Consider the following 20,787-nt stretch of genomic DNA (forward strand, 5'->3'; position numbering starts at 1 on the left):
CTTTGTAGTAATATATATAGATTGATTGTACACTAAACTTAGTTATTTGTGTTGCCGGTTCGTATTTAACTATACGTATTTCAACATTCAAGAAGTCTTTATTTGCACAATGACACAGAGATACTGATGATACATTTTGGTCCTAAAGTCAAAAATGGCCCGAAAAATGTGAATTGTTATTGGGAAAAACTTTGGATACTAAAGTCATTTTATAACTGATGTTTATATAATTGTGAGGTGCCTCAAAGAGGCGCCAAATCTAAACTTTAGTCCGGTTGTCTATGTAATTTTTGTTTTATATGTACCTACGCTATATTATTTCAGCACAAACACGGCACACAAATCATAATTGCTTACTCTTCCGTTGCAGTGCTTGATTTAAAATACCTATATTGTTTATTTTTTTGTTGTTGTCAGTTTTTTCGTTATCGCATGTTACCTTTCCAGTCGTTATTTTTCCCTTAATCGGAATTTGTAATCATTCGCGATTCTTGGTTCCGAAATTCTTGGTTCTTAATAGAAACTTGACGGCATTAGAGAATATTACAATAGTTATAATACACTCTGAACCGTAGTTTCCTAATCCTAATACGACTATTTAGCTAAATTATGCTCATCAAGGCATTAGCGTTTCAGCCTTTATCATAATAAACTGATTACGCGTCGTTTAGCAAGAGATAGCACAAATTGCACAGTGAAGCACAACTGTGCACGAACTTTACACAAAGACGAGATGCCAGTTGCTAGTTCTCTGGCAATTTAACCTTATAATGCCTTAATTACACACTCTAAGTAGTTTGCCCTTTAGTTTATATGGCCTTTTGGTTGGACCGTTTAGAAAATGGCCGGGGTGATGTAGAAAACAATATAAGGTGTTTAATCTGTAACTCGTGCCAACTTTGCTGCGAAAGAAGTTAGATGAATGATAGAGCGAAGATCATCTCCACATTACTTCACATCTCCGCATTTTCCCGATTACGTTCAGAGCTGTGATGCTGCGAAGCCCTGGGCGAGCGTAAAATAATCTTATCATATTGATTCGGCTGTGATTTGATATCCGGGCGCCTGCCTGACGTCAACCCTCCTAGGGAAGCCTATTGTTACCTGTCAGTTGCCTAGGATATATGTGTCCCTTAGTCGCCTAGACATCTACGGCAAGATATGGAGTGGTCCAATTCCAGTGCGGAATCGCACAACAACTTGGCGAAAAGCCATATTTGGCTAGAATAGTTCAGAAACGCAGCTGAATTTCGAAACGGCCATCTACACTGGCGCAGGACCACCGAGACCAGTCATAAAACAGATCACAATTCACAGCTTAATCTCTGAATTTACGATCTGAAACCATATTGCGCCCATTGAAATGAAATATATAGAGCTGACGTCCGCTATGATTTGTGGTCCACTTCATCTGCTTTCGCGAAAGTGTATCGTTTGTTATCTTCAGAATTTCCTACGTCTGACAGTTCACGCGCCGTCCATTTTACATGTGAGTGCTTTTAGAAAAATTATAGATACATATGTATCTAAATAGATTAGGTGTACATAGTTTCGTTAGGTTCGAATGTTGTCATATAAATTCTTCATTAAATATGTGATGAAATATGTATATTGTCCACAACTTCATTTACTAAAATAACAATATGGTGCAATCTTATGCATTCTCTACCAATTTTTAGGGTATGTAATAAGAAAATAAAAATTTATTTCACATTGGCTATTTCGAAACAACTCCCGTGAAAAAGTTTTATTTAATACGGTCAATTCAGATTGAATTTCAAAGTTATTGTGATTCGTCTGCATTCTCGTCTCTATGCAAATAACTCAATGCTCATCGGAGGATTATTTTTGCCGCCTGCATGGATTAAGATAAGCAAAATCGAACGGATACTTTTAAATTGAGCAATGACGTCATATGTCTTGGTCAAGTATTGTTCTGATTCATAGAAGATTTTTTAAGTTTTTATTTCAGAATTATAGATTCAGAAAATCGTCACTTAGACCAACTATTACAAATATCGTTGGATGAGGTCGTTATCCGTAAAAAAAATATATTATCTAACTGCATATTTCTGTGATGTCAAATAGAATATTAATATGTTTATAAAATTTATTTTGTCATCCGATGTTGCGTTTATTTGTCTAGTTTTATATAATCTGTCGCCATGGCCACAGAGACACGAGTCAGGAACATGCGTTAACTATCTTCGAAGAAGCATCGCTTTAAAACAATAAGTGTGTGGGCAGAACTAAATATTTATAGCTCGTTCATAACAGGCTGTCGTCTCACGAGTATATTGTTCAATGTTTCGAATACCTTGCTTTGTTGTTATGATTTAATTTTGAAAACTTTATGAAACCTGGCAACATGTCGAATGTATGAAGAAACACCATGAGCGAACAAAAAAGCAAATGTTTTCAGATATGTTCATTTAATTTTGTATTGGTTACAATACAATGGCTAAGTGTGTAAAATTGCAATATTTTTTCAAAAAGATTTGATTTTTGTACGAATATATTAAAACTTCTTCCGAAAGCCACATATTTAGTTCGTAATAACTTGTGATTGTTTAAAAATCAGATATGACGTTCTTTTTCTGTTGATGCTGCATTTTTTGAGCATTCTGCTTTATTTTGTGGCTTATTACATTTAATCCTACTGCTTTATATCAAGTGAACATATAATTTATGGATAAAGTATTGATTTTTATCCACTAATAGTATCGCCGAATGAAATATTTTAAAATCTTCTCTTGTATTGATGCCGTAATGCCGTTAAGGCCGCTGCAGACCAAATGCGTATGCAAGGATTGTTGATTGTGATTGATTGGATTGTTTGACTCAGCCACAATTCGCCAACGCCGCCGCCAAGCTAAACGTACTTGGTCTATACCAGCCTTTAACCGTCTATATGTGTAATAAGTTGATGACTTGAGAATTACGTTATAAATACAAAACATAGTATCTGTACTGTAAACAGAGTACATTGTTAGCACGTGTACAGCCGGCGCTAGTTTTTAATAAAATTGGCACATACTGGCCACTCGCCAACGACATAGACTGGTTATGATTCAGAATCGCAGAAGAGTCTCTTTGAGAGAATGCTTTGGAAAAAGAAAGAAAAAAAAACGGGTAGTATCGGGAGTGCCGGCAGAAGTGAAAACTTGAATAATAATAACATTGTGCATTTTTGACGTCTTACGAATTTTCGTCATGATAGGAAATGATATTTTTCAGATTGACCCGGGTCTTGGGTGTTTATCTATATATGTATTTGTTACTCGTATAGAGTATAGTATCGTTGAGTTAGTATCCCATAACACAAGTCTCGAACTTACTTTGGGGCTAGCTCAATCTGTGTGATTTGTTCTAATATATTTATTTATTTATTTATACATAAAGCAGTTGCAAGTTGGATTTATCACTATTTTAAAAAGCAAGGTGCTGTATGCGTCACAGTCATAATAGGAATGATACATATTGTCGAATCTGTTCCATTTAGTGTTTGACCTTTATTAGCACAGGTTATTGACCTCAAAGCAAAGCCCGATGCGATGAAATATTTATCTAATGTTAGATAAAATATATAATAACTGATTGCTATTTTGCAATTCGTGATAATGTTAAGTACTTTTGTAAACAATGTCTATTGTGCAAGTTAGGTTACATCCTTATCGTAGTATAATTTTAAATGCGTAAATCGGACACGCTTTCATAACTAAACCTCTGAACCGATTTTGTTGAAATGTCATATGCATATAGTAACCCGAGTTCAATAAGCTATCTCTGAGACCAGAAATAGGTATAAAAGTTAATATGACAAATGCTTCGGATACATTGTGCCTTGGGCAAGTGTAGGCCATCTAACACATCTTCACGTACAAATTAATTATCTAGTATTAGGGAGCTACAAATGAAATTGGGACTTCATCTCAATTACCATACATTTCTTGACATAATACAGAATAAATAAATTAATACAGCATAATGGAAATGTTTGCTCTCTGAAAAATCAGCATACCTCACTTCCGAAGGTTATTTCCGAGGCAACTATTATTTTCTAATGCAGAACCGCCGTTCTATATTCTAATGCAGAACTCGTGTAAAATCAGGACAAATTGCAGGTTGTACACGAAATTAAACGAACAAAACGTAATGAAACAACCTTTTCAGCCTGGCCGTTTACTTCCCGCCGAAATTACTGTCATTGTGTCAAAATTGCAAAGGAAACACGGAATGTTTGAGGGTTTAATTTACGTACGGCAAACAGCACGTAATCCTATGTCTATTCATAGCAAATTCGTTGCTATTGCCAAAGTAAAGAGCTCATTTCACTTGCAGTCAACTGTAAGCAGGCGTTACGAAGCCATTATATCCGTGTTACTGTACGTAGACAATATGGCTAGAGTGTTGCAAAAATGACATGTTTTCTTTTGTTATACGGTTTTTGATGCGTTTCGTGATGTTATTATAATTATTTTGGGTTTTTAGTGTGAAGAATTTTCAATCAAACCCTCCATCGTCGATAGGAAAATAAGAAAACTATTGTTTTCTGATAAATATACAGAAAAGAGGTTGAGAACCATTTTAACCTTTCATTCATCGCATTTATTTAGTGTTATCCTGTATCTTCGGGAATGTTCTGAGCGTGATCGTAAATATCTCTGAATCTACTGGATATTTGGTAAAAATTAAAATAACTCCTTTAAATATAACTTTTTGAATGTACAAAAGATTACAAATGTCAACAAAACAGATTATGACATGGCGCCATCTGCATGTGAAATCGATAAAATTGGTCTTTAGACATTTAGTTTCTCCTGACCCGTTTTGTGTCTTAAATTTCACTTGTCCTATAGAGTTGAAATTTTCCACGTCACTTCAGTTTCCATGACTATGCAGTGTTATGATTAGCATGACCTGATCTAAAACAGCTCACAACTAGAACGCCCTCAACTGTTTACATGACAAGATTTTTTTGTAAAAAACCTTATTGATTGTCAAAAGTGTGCACATTTGTTAAGTTTACTGGCACGACAACCTTGTACGTTATTCAAATATGATTTTATATGAGACGCCTGCGCCGTTTTCCGTCATTGTCCCTCCTTATATGGTAGCTGAGCACAACAAGCTTTTGATTTGATGTCTGTTGGTTATTTTTCTTATATTTCACAAGGGAAACGTGTTTTTAATCAATTGATGTGTTTGTTAAGAAATAAAGTACATAATATAGTAGTTTATTTCCACCCACACATGTTAGTTGACGTGGAAAATATGTACTTTGATAATTATGTAATCCATACTATTATAAATGCGAATATCTGTCTGTCTGTTCCGCTTTCACGACTAAACTGCTGAGCCTATTTTGATGAAATTTATGATGACAGACTTTCGTATTATAGTATGTATTTTCAAAGTCATTAAATATTCAGATCTTTAAAGAAAAATCCAGATTTAAATTAATAATCTAGATTAATTTTTTCATTTTCCAAATTTAAAAGTTATCAGGTCCCACCGCTGGGTAACAGCCTCCCCTTTCTGTTTTATTAAATTCGTTTTAATTTATAACTTTAACATTACGATGGTGACTGACTTAGGTTACTATCATTCTTCACTATAATCTGAATTTTTTTTATTAACTTATTCTGCTCCGGTTCTGGACAAAGGTCAGCCGACGACTTCGAAGCAGTTCTATCCAGTATTATATCTGAATACGTTAGTCATATTTAATTGATAATCTTGCGGTCTTGAATAATCCATCAATCAATAAAAGTCCACCAAGCTTGGGAGCAACATATACACTATACAGGTTGTTAAAAATATATACGAAATAGAAGGATATGGTACGGTACCTTGGGTAGATTCCTTTATGCGAAGTTTCTCATTAATTATAGTACGTAACACTTTGTACGTAGGTATTATGTATAGGTATTTTGTAACAAAATAAAAAATAAATTATATGTACTTACTCGTCTATGGACAAATCGCACAGATTGAGTTAGCCCCAAAGTTCGAGACTTGTGTTAAGGGATACTAACTCAAAGATACTATAAAATATAAATATATAGAAAAATATCCAAGACCCAGGTCAATCTGAAAGAGATCATTTCCCATCATGACCTGACCGGGGATCGAACTTGCCCCTCAGTGTAGCAGTCCGCCGTGATGACCATTACGCCACAGAGGTCGTTAAGGACAAACATCCTGTATGACATAGTTCTTATGAACTATGGAATAGACCATAGTGGAATGATTGATAAGCTATTAGGCGCGAGTGTTGTCGGACAAGCCGTTAGCAATGCTGAATATTCATTAAAACATTTATCTATAATCATTACTATTGATTGAGACATGTTTCTAATGAATTGTTAAATGAATACACTTTATTTTAATATTTCCTGGTGTTTCATTATTTCTTCTTCATTATTTTAACATTAAACAGCCGATCTCTTGTTGGTGTTGCTATTAGCAACTACATATTTTTTTTATGTATGGACAAATTACACACGGCTTGGGATACTAAATCAACGATACAACGATGTTATAAAATCTATCTACTACTACTACTATCGTCGAACGCCGACGCGAATGCATGAATATTGCGCAGTTTGTATGAGTGCTTCTATTTACCGCAATTAAAAACCGGTAATGTATGCCGAATCGGTCAAAGTTTGGCGAACTTGTCCGCCATAGTTTGGAGCCGACATAACACATATAGGTTAACCATGAAAAATCCATGTCAATGTGGAAAAGATAATTTTCCGGGGAACTATCCCGGAACTACATTGCAACTTGCCTTCTTTATTTCACACCCTAGTAGTCAAATATTGTAAAGGTTTCCTTTTAATTTTTTTTCAATTGCATACAGCAACTTTATATGGAAATATAATGTCGTTATTTATTTTAGTTTTCATTGATAAAGGTGTAAACTAATATTATAAATGCGAAAGTAGGTTTGTTTATTTGTTTGTTAACTCTTCATGCTTTATTATTCTTTTACCTTTCATACCGGAAAAATAACTGCTCCCGCGGGAAATTCACGCGAACGGAAACGCGGACAAAAGTTAGATTAAAATATGTATCAGTGATCATTTGTATATGTAACAAAGAAACGCGTTTATCGATTCTGTGCATACGCATCGATCTCATACTCGTAATTTAGATCACTAGAATGAGTAACGTCCACAGATGCAACATGTGCAGATTGCACCACTCACCCTTGACCTATCGCAATAAAACCTACGCACTTCTAAAACATGTTAACCATCATGTTTATGGGATACGTTGGAAATAGACTTTGTGTACAGTCAACCGCACATCGAACAATCCAAAATACAGTATTATATTGTACAGAGTTTTAAGCAAATTTGAAGTGCGGTTGCCTGTACCCTTATACTAACTTTACATCGATCAAAATCTTTATAAAAACCATCGCATATTATCCCCGAATGCAATCGGGAACATGCGAAGATGATAGAGAGACATTTGTCAGAGATTATATTATGGTGACAATATGGATAGCAGGCGGTACGGTGTCTGCTGTCTACAAAGGCATTAGCATAGCAAAGGAATCCATGATTTGACTATAAATAACCTGCAGCCCACACAGAAGTCAGGACACAGGACAACGACGCTCGACTACAGCGTGATTGGATTTGAACCGTAGCTAATTCAAGAAATTTGCACTTAGGAGATAACAAAATGTATTTGACGATAAGGGCCAACGTCAAAGACATAAACATAATTTTCAAAATAATCTTGTAAAATAAAAAAGAACATCGCGGTGTACAGATTATAGTAGATCAAAACGTAAGATATTTAGTGAGTTTTAAAAATTGTTGTGTAGTTTAAAGTTCATGACTTGACGCCATATTCTCATCGATTAGAAATTATGGTTTATTTCCCCAGTCGTAAACCTGACATTCTTGTCAGAAGGCCTCGTCAATCACGACTGATAAGCCTTTTGTGGTCAAACCTCATTGGGTTTTAATAACATTACGCGCAATAACCAACATTATTTTTCTAAGTTATGATCACGATCCCATGATTGATATCTTTATCGTTTATTGGTGCTAATGTTGTATTATTTACTTTTGCTTTCCGAAGCTTGTGAGATGTGGATGACAGTTGTAGAATGGGTATACTTCCTTGTTGTCTTTTATCTTCGGTTAAATCATGTTTTTGTATTTCAATTTCGCTTATTATAACTATTTCTGATATAATATATACTATTATTATAAAGAGGTAAGCGTTTGAGTTTGTGATTTTGTATGTTTAAGGCGGGTAATCTCCGAAACTACCTATCCGATTTCAAAAATTTTCTCACCATTAGAAATGTACACCATCCAAGATTGCTATAGGCTATATTTTATCTTAAAATTGCCACGGACGCGAAGCCCCATCATCAACATCTAGTTGACCAATAAAAACAATTAAGATTTAATTTAAGTTTTCTTTATCATCATTAATACTGTATTCCTTATACACTCCATGTTGATTTGAACACATAGGGTATAACGCAAATTAATATGCAAAATATTGAATTGATGCTAATGGCTCTTAGCTGGCTTATCTTTACCCGTTACATATTCAGATTTGGCAGTGCTGTCATGTTGAAATGAATTAATAGCTAAAACATCATTACTGTGTTGTATGTCATCCACATCGGGCATTTGATCCGTATAATTGAGTGCATTCGCATTATACACATTTTTTGTACTGAATTCCATTTAAATTCCATATTCATTCGCCCAGTTAGTCATCTAATTCAAATCTTTGACCTTCTATTTGTCCAATGCCAATGGCAATGTCCTTGAATTCTACGCTGACTTTTTTTTCGTATAATATCTGATGTTTATGCTTCGGCCTTGTTCGTTTATTTTTATACAACGAATGAGTCAATAAACCATGTGATAATAGGATGCTCGTTGTAAATAAGTATACAAATTAGAACATGCTCATTCTCAACTGGCTGAAGCCATTTAGCTATTAGGATGATGTGACATTTCACAAAAATGAGGCGCATTTCTTATTTACCAACATTTATTCAGATTACATTTTGTAAATCGTCCTTCATTATAACGAGCCTTGTGAAATTACGCCTCCGCAGAAAAATATTACTTTCTACATCTGTCTCTTTCTCCCATCAGATTATGTTAAAAGTGTGAATGGTGTGGAAGATAAATGATGAATGATGCGTGCGCGAGGCTCTGTCTCAATGTCTCCAGCCAGTCTCAGACCGCTGCGCGCGCGGCGCGGTCTTCTATCTGTGTAGGCGTCTACGATGATATTTGAATAGCGATGCGATCTTTCCGAATTCGAAACTTGAATACGAAGTTTATCGATTAACGTCTGTTTTGTGTGTTGTGAATGGTGGTTTAATATTTTTATTACGATACTTAAAGTTTTATTAGTTGCCAGTTATGATTCTTTGACCAGATTGTTTTTTTGTAATTAGCTATAGGTTTCGACAGACACAGTGCGCTAAGTTAAAACATGATACTAATATGTTTAAAGACACCTGCAAATATTAATCCACTTCCTATATTTTATAAATAACACTTTGTATCTTATTAAATATATACATATGTTTTACTCTGATCATTAAAATTTTTTGCTACCAGTTTTTGCGCTACAAATTCTGGGAACGTCAAAACAAAGATTTGATATTTTTCCCAAGAAAATCCTACAAGATCAGATGAGTATATTTGTCGAGTTGTTCGTCTATCTTGTTTGCGAGGGTCGGAAATAGAATGAGACATTTTAACTGCGGTAGACGTCGCCCTAACGGGCGCACTTTTAGAATTTGTTTATTATTTAGAGGGGACTGACATGTGGCTGGATTCGTTAATGACTCCATTAACAATCAATGACATTTTATCTCCGAATTAAATTCTTTTAGCACGATTACGATAGATGTAAATATTGTAGTAAGTGTGGTGTTTAGTAAAACCATCGATTGTATTTAAATTGCGTCTGTCGAATAAACGTAAAGGTTAAAGCTGACAATTTGAAACATATAAGAGATCGTAACATTAAATGTTTTATGTACAAACAAGGTAATTATGTACCCGTGTGTACAAAATTTTAAAAACATCATAGTAACTGAGTATAATTAACAAGCTGAAAGAAAATATATAACATACTACGAAAAGAACGTAAAACAATAAGTTCTTGAACACAACGAGCAGACGGAAACAGCTATCATAAAAATACATAGTAAACACATAAATAAGTTTCGAACCATCACTCCTTTCATGAGGAAGCTTAAGATGCCTTCGCGTTTTCACATAAAATTCATAATTTGTGAGCACGATCCCACGATATAAAGAAGACATCAACAACATTCCTATAAAATACATACATATACGGTACGGTAAAGTAATTGATTCAGTTGAGGAAAGATATGACAGTACAGTCGATTTTACACGATATTTTTATTTTTTTCTTGGAAACTGGTTTAATCAAATAAATCAAGTTTAAATATAACACCCTCTACTACATCGTAACCTAAAAACATGAATATATCGCAACCAATACCAATTTGAATAAGTGTGTCATTATTACAGCCAATAGAGGGATCTCTATTGGCTGTAATTACTATCATATTAGTGTGGATACACTAATTGCCTCCCTCTATTAATCAACTACCATTTATATTGGAGATTATTATTTAAAGAGCTAAATTTAAATCAAATGCGGGATTCCCACGGAAGAGGAGGCGATAGTAATTTAAAGTTTTTTTAAAATTAGAAAATTGTAAGCTGATCTTATCATTGGTCTAATATTTATTGACACAGACGGGATCAAAGCTATCTCGTGGAATTAAAGTGAAAGCCACAAATAGAATAATAGCTTTAAGACTGTTACAAGTCGTTTGATGAATCAAATGGTAGCTGTTTTTGTCCCGAAGGCATTATTTATCGTTCTAAGATTATATATATAGTATGATGGTCCAAACGTATTAAATTTGGACCATCATACTATCTGGACTTTGAAGCTATTGAATAGTGAAAGCTCCGTCCTTTGTATGTAAGCGTCATTTTGCTAAGATCTTACAATAGAAGTCATTGTAAACATAATGGATTGTTTGTTATGTTGCTTCGTTTGTAACACTCTTATAATTTCTTTTATCAAAATTAATCCACATGATTCTCCAGGCTATCATGATGCTAATACAAAACGATTTATATCAATTCATTTCTCTGACAGACAATTTCAACATCGAACGAAAACCGCCGAGAGCTCTTCCTTGTTCTATTTTCACCGGCACTCCGGCTGTAACGAAAACTCCACGATGTCTCATTTTTTACTCATATTTATGTTCCTTGTGTTGTCAAACAGAAACAGGTCCCAGACTCTGAGTCACAGTCTAGGATTATACTAACTGACTAAGAAGTTAACCGTATCGTGTTACAAAACTGAGGTTGTGAATTTCTCAATTCTGTTTCCAGAATGAGGAAGTCTAACTTTGATATAATCTTGTTGAGTGTTGATTTGGCCAAGTGGCCTAATCTCATGGAATTTGGACGTATTTTTTGTTTATCATTTTACATTTTATTTAACTGTAACTTTGACAACATTTGCGTGTATGTTTGCAATATATTTGTGGTCATGGTTAGGTCCCATGTCATATCACATAAATCTGTAACTAAAATTTTTAAGGTGACGTAGGTTTTAAGAACAGGTATTATATATTAAACATTATCAAAAGAACGAAATGGATGAACTAACGTGCCATATAACATTATTAATGTTATTATGGCACGTTAGTTCATCCATTAAATTAGCTTCATTGACTAAAAATAACTTGGCTCTAGTCAACACGCCCCTAGGTGTTAAATTTTTTGTTTTAATTACCATGGGGCCTGACAGCAGCTATGAAAATATGTTTTATCGTAAATGTATGTAACAAAACATCATTAGATCTTTATAAAGCTAAGTTGAGCTACATTGTTTTTGGAGTTATAATTCCAAGAGCTTTCTTTTAAGATCAAGCTTTTCACTTGCTTGTGGCAAATCACGAGTACTCTTGAAGGAAGAATGCAACTTCAAGTCAATAGTAATAATACTAGCACTTTATTTCTTCTTAGAAAGGGCCCTTGTTTTAGTTCAATTTTTTGGACTATATAGTGTTCCATTTAAGGGATTTTAATTTAGCTCAATGTGCTGTGGCCACCTCTTTTTTGTTATTCAATTATATGTCCCATATTTTATGGGATGATGGAAGAAAAAACTCGGAAAATAGTTTTAGATTTACGCTTTTAAGATTTAAGTTGTATGTAAATAAAATGAGTAAATTATATTTGATAAAAAAAAAGTTTTATTTATAGGAACGATAAAATATTGATTAGACATTTGATTTTACCCTTCTTTAAATGTGTCATTATCAACATCTCACGAGTTAAGTATATTTTGACATGCAAAGCAACGTTTAAAAAGGCCGGGCAATTTAAAATGTAAAAAAGATCGTTAAACGTCTGTGCTATCTTAAAGATCACTCTTATCATTATCATTATAATTTTCCTCGTTTACATTTTTTTTCTTCCAATTATCCTTTATCTTATTTCTTGTTTCCCAGTCATCGTTGTGTCAGCATTTAATAATTTGTCTACTTACTTTAACCGGTTTATACTAAAACGCGATATGATTAATAGTAATTTCGGTAAAATTATTTATTCCTGCCTGTACATCTTTTTTGTGTCGTTTTTTCCTTTTAGCTTCTCTACAATTGCTAACCTCTATTTAATTTTTTTATACATTATATAAATCATACACTTCCCATTATTTATTGTTGAAAACCGTATTAAAATTTATGAGTTTATCGAGTTCATACAAAAAGACAGAAAGACAGACGCGACAAGGAGCCTTATTTTTATAATATATATAATCCTTGCAAGGATTAGTTTCGACTAATTCGTCGTATTGATACGTATAGCATTATTTATTGGTCATCAATTGAAACAAGGCGGTATGTCTCATTCTTATCTTCTGACCTTATTTACGTTACATTGTATATTTTAATTAATTTCTTTAACACGATATTATCACGGCATTTACAAAAACATTATTTGTCTTAACTTACTTCTTAAATTAACTTGTCGGAATTAAAAAATCCTTATATCTCAATTAATATCCGCTACTACATTATCAAAATCAAGTTTATTGACGTACTTAAATACATTGTTTTATACCGGTTACACACTATCGCCGATCTCAGTCAGATGCCGGCGCCAATGAATGAACATTGCGTAGTTTGTATGAGAGCTTTTATTTACCGCAGTGAAGTACCGGCAATGGATATCCAATCCGCCAAAGTTTGTCCAACTGTTTGTACAACGACGGTGTATAATAGCCGGCATAAAAATCAGGTTTCAAAGGACGAAAGTTTGTTATTATCCTTTTTCGTGTCGTTCGCGTTAATATGGCTTTTATGCACGCATTTCATGACCGGTTTATATTTATTTCCAACTGGTTTTCACTTTCATTGATTAGCTAGATCTGCACACTAGCGCCACCATCCCATTTTTATCAATTTATTTTATTTCTTAACGAAAAAAAAATTGTAACAGATTATGCTACACTATATAAAGAACTTTGAATTTAGTGGAAAGTCTTATAGTTTTTTATAACTATGTGACCACATTGTAATGTGGTCACAGTTCATCAAACGGATTACGGTGGCCAACATTTTCTTCAACTGTGACTGCATTTGGAAAACTACTTTATAATAGATACATTATGTAATAATAAATTTTATTGTGGCATAATCTGTTACAATATATATTTTTTTATTTTTCGCGAAGAAATAAAAGAAATTGAAAGAAACCAGTTGGAAATAACAAAAACTTGTCGTGAAATGCGTGCATGAAAGCGATATTAACACGGTATCTGTTTAAGTAAATGTTTTTAATTACACTCCGTTTGAATTACCTTCGCCGAGCTCTCTTTCCGCCCTTCTCTATATGGGATTGAAAAATGATCTGTATTTTATTTCGCATTTTATCTGTTTGAAGTAAATGTTTCTCTGACGTGTTGTGGTTTATTCAAATTTTTCCTTCTTTATTTATTTCAATATACTAAATGTATCTTTACATACAATAATATGACTTAACGCGCGTGAATTTCGATTTTCACTCGTATCTTCCGCTGAATAGAAATCCAAAATTGCTCATTTACGATTATACATATAATCTTAATGCATGGAATCTCCCTGCGAAATTCCATGTTTTTTGTTAATGTCAATAATTTTATCTGTGTAGATGAGTATGAAAGGAAAAACATTTTAGACATATTTTATTCCTGTTTTACTAAGTATAAGTCCACCAGATGGTTAGTGGCGTGAGTGGTCACAGCAGCCTATGGACGCCTGCAACACCTGGAGTGTCGCACGCGCATTGCCGTTGACAAATTGTAGTATTTATTTTTATAAACATAATAATAATGTACATTAAAATCATTTAGCCGTTTATAATGGATAACAATAATACACATCCTAATATTAATCCGTAATTAAATATGTTGTTAAAACAAACAGCGACCAATCACTTAGCTTAATATCCCGATCATTCCTTGTTACTTAACGGTCAGCTGAAGTTGTCCAATCCGCCAAATTGCAGGCACCAGCGTGACTCATTCGGTCTTAATAGCGTGATTAAACTTCTACGTCCACGTCTAACAACTTAGCCTCAATTTGACAGTTAATATCTGGAGATACGGGTGGAAGTGTTTTTAGACCTGCCATCCTGTCATTGCTCCCAATTCGAACAGTTTCCACTTTCCATTAACGAAATTGCTACGAGCGGGTTTTTAGCTTTGTCTTTGTTTACAATTACGATTCCGTGTAAATTAATATGTCGTTAGCGTTCTGATCACAGACTTATATATATGTGGTTCTGATATTTCTCAAATATAATCCTTTCACATGTACCTACATCTTCATGCTCTTATATTGCAGGAATCAGCATAACCTTATTAGTTACAAGATATTCACTGATGCCTTACTGGACAGTTGTTTTTAATATATATGTTTTTATTTATGTTCTAAAATCCTAGTAATTTGTACCTTTCGTAAATATAACGTGAATGAGTATTTGTTGAGGTCTAATTTATGAATAAATTAGTTGATTTTGATTTCCTAGCCACTTCGAGCTTTCTATGAAAAATATAAAATTTAAATGACGACAAAAAGATATACAAGTCTCTTGATATTATCATTAGTCAAAGAGACAATACTATCGTGTTACGCCAACTAACTGCAGACACTCCTTTAATTGCGAATTGGCGTCGATTCAAAGGCCTCGGTGAGTCAGGTGATACAGGGAATTCTTCCTGCCGCTTGTGTCATCGATTTCCCGCGTTTCGCCTACTAATTAATTCGCCAACATCAAGTTTTGAATATTCAACTTTCAATTACGAAAATAATATCTACAAAATAATTGGATGTACAGTCATCAAAATCGAACCCAGTTGTTTGTGATTTCATTACAGTTTTACTTTTATATATACAAATAGATTTTTTATTTTTAACTACGTAATGTTAGCTGTATTTTTATGTTCGTAATATTAGCTAGACTGTGATCCGTGTGTGAATATGTATCTCAATTCATGACATAACACTGACGAAAATTTATAGGGCTATATATTTATGTGTCACAAATCGGCAAGATAGATCAGCTGAATAGATGCACGGCTTATTTTTGTTAATACGAAAACACACCAGAAAATCAAATATTTGCTTTCACAGTTTAAGGATATATATAAAGATATGCTTCAAATTTTATATATAGCAGCAGGTATACGAGGGCTGCTATTTATGTATCCGGAACTGGCCAATAATTCTAGAATATTTAAAAAGTAATTACAACATTTGAAAATAGAACTCTTCGGCTAGAGAATAAATATTTTTCATGTCCCTGTCATTTGTTTTTTTCAATTGGCGCCAATTTTGAAAATAGCTTGTCTTCATTGCCATGGATTTAACTCGTGAACATTTTCGCGCGATGATTTATTATGATTTTCGGCGTGGATTAACTCAAAAACAGTGCATCGAACAACTGATTTTAACTTTTGGAGATGAAGCACCATCGAAAACCACTGTGTATTATTGGTTTAAGGAATTTCAACGTGGACGGTCTATGCTCACGGATGAAATTAAGGAGGGTCGTCCTAAATCGGTAGTGGTACAACAAAATATTGATGCTGTGCGACAATTAGTAATGCAAGATCGTCATGTTACATACCGCGAGATAGAGGCGTCTCTGGGCATTAGTATGACGAGTATACACGCGATATTACACGAACATTTAATTGTTAAAAAAATTTGTTCGCGTTGGATTCCGCACAACTTGAGCGTAGATCAAAAACAGGCTCGTGTCGACTGGTGTAAGAAAATGATAAAAAATACAACCGTGGCACGTCAAAAGCTGTTTATAATATCTACACAGGTGACGAAACCTGGATCTATGCTTATGACCCTGAAACTAAACAGCAGTCAACGGTGTGGGTCTTTCAAGATGAACCGAATCCAACAAAAGTTATTCGTGCGAGAAGCACTTTAAAGCAAATGGTCGCTTGTTTTTTTGGTATCAACGGACATGTAGCTACAGTGCCACTAGAGAATAGTAGGACGGTTAATTCTGAATGGTACACCACCATTTGTTTGCCAGAAGTCTTTGAAAAAATACGAAAGAACAACCCACAACGCAGAATCATACTTCATCACGACAATGCTAGCTGCCACAAGTCGGCTGAAACAAATAATTTTTTGGAGGGTCAAAAGATTGAATTGACGGGTCATCCGCCGTACAGCCCCGACCTGGCACCCAATGATTTTTATTTATTTCCAAACATTAAAAATAAATTACGTGGTCAACGTTTTTCGAGCCGCGAAGAGGCCGTTGATGCGTTCAAAACACACGTTTTGGACATACCTCAATCAGAATGGAAAAAGTGCTTTGAAAATTGGTTTCATCGTATGCAGAAGTGCATAGATCATCGCGGAGAATACTTCGAGAAACAATAAAACCATATGTAATAATATATGTTTGTTTAATTTTGTTATTCCGGATACATAAATAGCAGCCCTCGTATTTGATGTTGTACACAACTGAACACAAACAGCACGTAATCAATGGTGCAATTACCTGTAATTACCAAAATGGGCGAGGCTAGGAAGCAATTTCACAAGCCAGTTGCTTAGCACACTAATTAATAGCAGTAAACAAATGCTTCGGGCCATGTAAATGAATAAAGCTCAAATATTGAATGGTGGGTAATTAGGATTGTAATTGAAAAATTGATGATAATGGAGACAACGCTGTGGGTCGTGCAGAAACAACCATTGTGGAATTAGACGTATTTGAAATTTGGTTTTTATTTTATTTAGAGCCATTAGGTACCTATGCCTCGCTCCATTCCTTCCATTTGGTCCGGACCTGAGTTAAAGCTTTCCAGAACCTATCCTAGAAGCTTGGTTATATTTTGTTTTTCAAAATATTTTTCCCTCTCATTTGATATACGCTCGGCAAATTATAGAATTAATCAGTTCTTTTGTTCTGTGACATGTCAGATGACCTGAACTATATTTATTTGTAATCATTTAATTGATTGTAATTTTTATTATTACAATAGTAAATACCAATAAAAGTAAAAATATGTTTGGAATCAGAATTGAGCATAAAGACAACAGCTATTTCGTAGCACCACATTTAATCGTACAATATAAAGTCAATTAGAACAGATGCAATGGTTTTCGTTGGCGTTCAATTGGCGTGATGTAAACTGGTCGATTTAGTTCGGATGCAGTAGCTACCACTTTTGAAAAAAATTGCCTACAGATTGGCACTTCACTTGCAATTATCAGTATCAACACATTCATAATCAATCTTTTTAATTTTGTCACCATCTTTGTCGTATGTTTCTCACATACATTTACAATCATTATATATTGTCAGTCGCCTAACTCATAAAGTTACTCTGTGTGTTTTTAGATTCATTGCATTCAAAGAAGAAGATTAATTCGTACAATATAAACCTAATTGGGTACAGATGAGATGGTTTTCATTAGCGCAATGCGAACCGTCTTGATTGGGGACGACGCAGTAACGACTTCCGCGATTTTTCGGCGACAGAACGCGAGACTGGAATCCTTATATCTCGCATATCATGTTATGAATCTCCTTTGTTTTCATCATTTCTAGATTGCCATTTCAATTCTAGAATTTTATCAACCTGTTTGCTATCTTTAATTTGTCAACATCAAATAGTTATATTACTGATATATCAACCTCCTTTTCTATTCGAACTTGCTTTCAAGATTGGAATATTTTCTATATATATATATATATCTCTATACAAATATGTCTTCCAACTTTTCACATTAACTGGACACTTTGAATGGCTCTCGTTCTCGAGTATCGAATCGATTTCCCGCGAGTCGTATGTCGTCCACAGGTGTCCAATAACCCATTGTCCGCCATCTAGTTCTGTAGCCGTCTCACACTTAGCTCCATTGTTATTTTCTGTAAAATCAAGTCATGGACACTTCCGACTATTGTGTTTAGAATCTGATCTTGTTAGGAAAAATCTGTGATACAGTGAATCTAGAACCCAAATTGCTGTTGATGTATTCTCTTTCGTTTTACATCAACAAAATTCGACTTTGCTATTAAATTGCCAAAGTTCAGCGATAATACTGAAACATATAGTAACATACATAACGTAATAATATTTTGACGAGCGAGGTAGGGAGAAAAAGTAGGGAAACAAATCCTGGGCTCTACACCAGCGGAGGCAATCGGGAAAATACTCAAATGAGACACTAAAAGATATAGTAACATCTATTAATATGAAAGTGTCTAAAAATTTAGCTGACAATAAACTGATAATTGGCTGAACCAGTCTCAATTTAAATTCAATCCTTATCCATACATATTATAAAACAAAGTCCTCTGCCGCGTCTGTCTGTCGGTCTGTTCGCGATGAACTCAAAAACTATTGCACGGATTTTCATCATTCATCACCAATAATTAGTTATTCCTGGTGATGTGATTCCTGAGGAAGGTTCAGGTGTAGGTATAATTTTTTATGTTTTACCCGAGCGAAGTCGGGACGGGCAGCTGGTAAAAAATAAAACATACTATAATCAATAACATGATGTGTCAATGTTTGTTGTAGTATCAGGTATTCAATTGGGAAAGAAGACAAGATCTATTAGTTTGAGATTGCGGTATCTAGTCTAGTTCTAAAAGCGTTAGCCATTCACGAGATTAGGAATGTAGAAACCGTGTACGGTCAATGTTAACAGCCTGGACCGCAGAGGTCAGATGCCGACTGCTAACTGCTGGTAGCTAATGTGTTTTTGTAATAATAAACTGGATTCCTACACCAGTCGTATCAGTAGTATCGAAACTCTAGTCATTATGTAGATATTAAATTCTCTCTTCATCTCACATTAATGGAGAATGTGATTTGCGTGGCTGTAAATATACATTCCGTAGGTGAAAGAGAGGTGATAGGTTACTCTTGTAATTAAACCAAGATCGTATACGTCTACTATATTCGTCTGTTTGCTTTGATCGAATTTGATTTAGTCAAATTGATTATTATTTTGTGAATAAAGTTTTTGAGATTTTCTGATATTTTCTGAGATTCCTTGGTCCATTGTTGGAGTTGGATAAATTTCACGATAAAATGATAGATAAAAAGGGTATTTTAGGAAGATTGAAGAAGAATAAATAACGCAATGATTGAGTATCTGATATATGTTTATTGCGATACAATGTCGCAATCTTAAATACCATAAGAGTTACAAAACAAGCAACATCGACACTTAATTTTTTCCTCTTCATATTTAATGTAAAAATAATGTCTTCTTAACATAAGGAGAAACAAGTGAAATTAAAACAATGCGGAAAGACATGGTCGAAAATGACCCCAGTCTCGTTAAAGCAAGCAAATTGGCCCTATAAATCGAACCGCCTACCAGCGGGCGTGAAGATAAAGTTGAATCACCAGTGTTTATGAGACCACACAATAACCGGAAGACTGTGCCTAAAACGGCCAGGCGTTGGATGCCAACTGCAAGATGGGCGAGGCTTTCTAATATTGCTTCTGGTAATAATGTGCTCGTAATTTCTGTTGGACTTTTCGTGGAAACTGCAGCTTACACATATGTTGGATACGGTCAACATATCATAAACTGATGGAAACGTGGAAATATTTGCCGTGATTATAGAGGCCGATATACAATCAATTTGGATAAGTTGATATGCTTTCTGTATGTCTGTTCTTTAGTTATAGAAAGAAATGCTAGCGATATGGATATTGGGAAACAGAACAGAAATAACGATACATCTGACGTATTTGTTTTTTTATAATTTTTTGTACATTGTAACAAACATACGAATTATAGAAGGCAATACGAAGGCTTTGCCCAGCAGTTTGTACATTGTAACAAACATACGAATTATAGAAGGCAAGACTTTGCCCAGCAGTTTGTACATTGTAACAAACATACGAATTATATAAGGCAATACGAAGGCTTTGCCCAGCAGTGGGACGCCAAAAGTAAATAGGTTATCAAATAAACATACGAGGTATTAGTGAAATTATGTGAAACTTGTTTGAGAAACTTAACTAATAACTGGTACCAGTTGGTAATATATGTGAGTAGGACGGAGTGCTAGTAAAATCTATGTTATTGCATGTTTACGTGTTGTGTTTCATTCGGAAGATTTACGCTTAATTACATTTCGAACGCAAAGAAATAATAAAAAAGTACAATTA

At 34.3% G+C, this 20,787-nt stretch overlaps 1 protein-coding gene across 17 annotated transcripts in view; it reads left to right on the plus strand.

Moving 5' to 3' along the window:
- Nucleotides 1–20,787, plus strand: part of LOC128679928 (focal adhesion kinase 1-like) — a 111,066-nt gene that overhangs the window by 49,526 nt on the left and 40,753 nt on the right. For 8 of the 17 annotated variants that reach the window (XM_053762443.1, XM_053762458.2, XM_053762445.2 and 5 more), the window contains exon 1: nt 9,243–9,372. The exons of the other annotated variants lie outside the window; for them this stretch is intronic. The gene's annotated coding sequence lies outside the window, so the exon portion shown is untranslated. Of the gene's footprint in view, nt 1–9,242; nt 9,373–20,787 lie in introns of those variants that run through there. 17 annotated transcript variants of the gene reach the window in all.

The sequence above is a fragment of the Plodia interpunctella genome, chromosome 22 (genome assembly GCF_027563975.2).
Source record: "Plodia interpunctella isolate USDA-ARS_2022_Savannah chromosome 22, ilPloInte3.2, whole genome shotgun sequence".
Taxonomy (NCBI): Eukaryota; Metazoa; Arthropoda; class Insecta; order Lepidoptera; family Pyralidae; genus Plodia; species Plodia interpunctella.